Source organism: Haemorhous mexicanus, chromosome 4 (assembly GCF_027477595.1).
Source record: "Haemorhous mexicanus isolate bHaeMex1 chromosome 4, bHaeMex1.pri, whole genome shotgun sequence".
NCBI classification, from domain to species: domain Eukaryota; kingdom Metazoa; phylum Chordata; class Aves; order Passeriformes; family Fringillidae; genus Haemorhous; species Haemorhous mexicanus.
The window spans coordinates 16,752,320-16,754,988 of record NC_082344.1 but is presented as its reverse complement, the minus strand read 5'-3'; the positions used below and the strand labels follow the sequence as shown (position 1 = coordinate 16,754,988).

At 50.7% G+C, this 2,669-nt stretch overlaps 1 pseudogene; it reads left to right on the top strand.

The window, feature by feature from the left end:
* The first annotated feature begins 627 nt into the window (after window positions 1-627).
* On the top strand, window positions 628-2,320 carry LOC132326904 (placenta-specific gene 8 protein-like; annotated as a pseudogene).
* Window positions 2,321-2,669: the final 349 nt, after the last annotated feature.

Below are 2,669 nucleotides of genomic sequence, written 5' to 3'. Positions count from 1 at the left end.
TTGTGTAACTGTGCAATTTTGGTGTGAAAACAATCCTCTTAGAGTGCTTAACAAAGTGGTGCCGAGCTTGCGCAAAGGGCAGGGAGTATGTCTGCATGGGAGTTCTCCTGTGGGAGAATCCTCAATTTTTTTGTTTGTTTTAATTAAAGCTCCAAAACCGAAACTGAGAGTGGCAGAAGCTGCTCCTGTGCCTTGCAGATGTGGCAGGGAGGGAAGGGGCCACTGATGGAGGTGCAGGTGGAGTTGTTACTTTGGTCAGGTGATTTTGGGGGTGGTAGTGTGGAGCAGGAGCTTTTCTACTCTCAGAGAATGCAGCCCATTGCTGAGGAAGGATGGGATGGAGAGGGACTCCATAGGCCATGGTGACCCCACAAGACTGAGGAAGAGGAGGATGACGTGTTGGCATAGACAGTTAAGTGGAGGAGGGGTACGAACTGGTGGCAGGGCTTAGGGTGATGGAAAGAGACAAGGAAAACCCACTGCCTTAAAACACAGTAATAAAGCAAGTGAAGAAGGAAGGGAGAGGAGGAAGTAAATAAGCTTAGATTCTCATAGAACAAAGCAAAGATTCAGGTGACTCCTGAGAGCTTGAGGAGACTAGAACTGAGCAGTAGTAACTTTGGGAGACTGTGATCATAAACAAAACAAAACAAACCCCCAAAAACCAGCCCAAAATTCAGACAGTTTTGCATGGATAATTTTACACAGTTATTTTTGCGCGATTTTACACAGGAAGCAATGAAAGAGGACCTGGAGATGAAAAGACTAGTTTGGAGTGTTGAAGCACTGCAGTTCTGAAGTGAAAGGACCTCTGTTTTCACAGACACGTTTTACTTGCATTGGGATGATGTGCTGCTGCCTTTGGTGGAAGACTGGTTTTAGAGGGAGCTTTCCTTCAGAGGGTAGTGGCAGCTTCTGGCAGAGCTGTGCCCCCCACTTTGTGGTGAGGGTGGCATTACCCTGGCAGTGGGTACTCCCCAAGGAACTGTCTCTGAATGCAACAGCCTGAGCAAGACGCCCACTTCAGAAACACCTGCAGCATCTTCCTCTGACGGCTTTTCTTTCCAGACCACAAACTGCCTGGAGGGACCTGAGCCCGTGCTGGCAATGGCCTCTCAAACTGTGATTACAGTCCAACCCCAGTTTTCAGCTGCCCAGCAGCCAGGGGAGTGGCAAACAGGGCTGCTGGACTGCTGCTCCGACTGCAGTGTATGTGAGTATATATGTAGCCCTCATTCCTCCTGTTGCTTGTGATGTTTCCTGCCCATCCTGCAGCATTACTGCTGCCACAAACCCCATTCCTGTGGGTACTGGAGGCAGAGCAGTTCTTGCCTGATGTCAAGAGCCACAGCTCTCAGCTGGCTTTTCCCCCTTTCCTCTGTATTTGCACCCATCAGCCAAGTCCATGTCTCACTGTCCCACAGGTCTTTGAGGGATGTTCTGCTTCCTCTGCCTGAACTGCCAAGTGGCTGGGGACATGGATGAGTGCTGTCTGTGTGGCTCTAGTGTGGCCATGAGGACCCTCTACCGCACCAAATACAACATCCCAGTGAGTGACCAGCTCGAGGGCCTGTCCCAACAGTCACAACAGCCACAGGATGGGTGCTGAGGTGGGGGGTCAAGGAAGGAGAAAGGGGTGCCCAAGGGGAAGAGCAGAGGTGAGGATTTGCATGAGCATCCCAGCTGGCCAGGAGTCAGGGACATATCTGCCTCACCACTGTGATCTGGAGGTAATACCAGCACACACTACTTCCTCCCAGTCCTTGCTGGATATGAGCAGCAGGATGCTGCAGGGCCCGGGTGAGCTCCGATGGGGTGCTGACAATAAAATAGAAAGGCTGAAAGGTTTAACGTTTGGTGTGGGAAGGGGTTTTTTGTGCAATGTCCCTTGCTCCACAGGGCTCCATCCTGCGAGACTTTTGCTCCATCTGGTGTTGCAGCCCATGTGCACTCTGCCAGCTGAAGAGAGACATCAGCTGGAGGAGGGCAATGGGCATATTCTGGTAAACTGGGGGTGCTGGTGCAACTTTGTCTCACTGCTGCACAGCACCCAGTGGCTTCCTGGCGTCCCCCTTTCCTCTGACACCTGACTCCAGACACAGGGTTGCAGCAGTGCCAGAGCAGTAATTGCTGAGGAAAGGGTGATCCTGCTCTCCAATCCTGTTGCAGATGCTACTATCTTCAGTGCACCCTGTGGAGCCACTGAAGGCAGGAGCTGCTGCTGCCCTGGATGTTGGGACATGCACCATGAGGAGTTCCAATTCACTGTGCTCAATCCCCTTTTCTCTTGGTAAAGCCAGCAATAAAAGCACTGCCTGTCTTCCTGCCCATGTGTTGTTATTTATGTCTCTGTGTCTTTCTGCAGCATCGGAATCAGTGCTGTACTTTTCTAGGCTGTGTGGCCAGAGGCATGATGAGGTTGTCATGTAAATGAGGTTTTCTCATCCCCACCCACGCTGGAATGAGGCCAGAACACAAAATTCAGTGAGGAGAAGATAAAACAAAAGCCAGATCTGCTATGGGAATGGAAAAGATAAAATGAAAGCCAAATCTGTTATGGGAACAGAAAAGATAAAACAAAAGCCAAATCTGCTATAAGAACAACTTCTCTGTGGACGCCACCAATGTGCAGAGCTGGTGACAGCATTGCCCTCTGCTCAGAGAGGCCC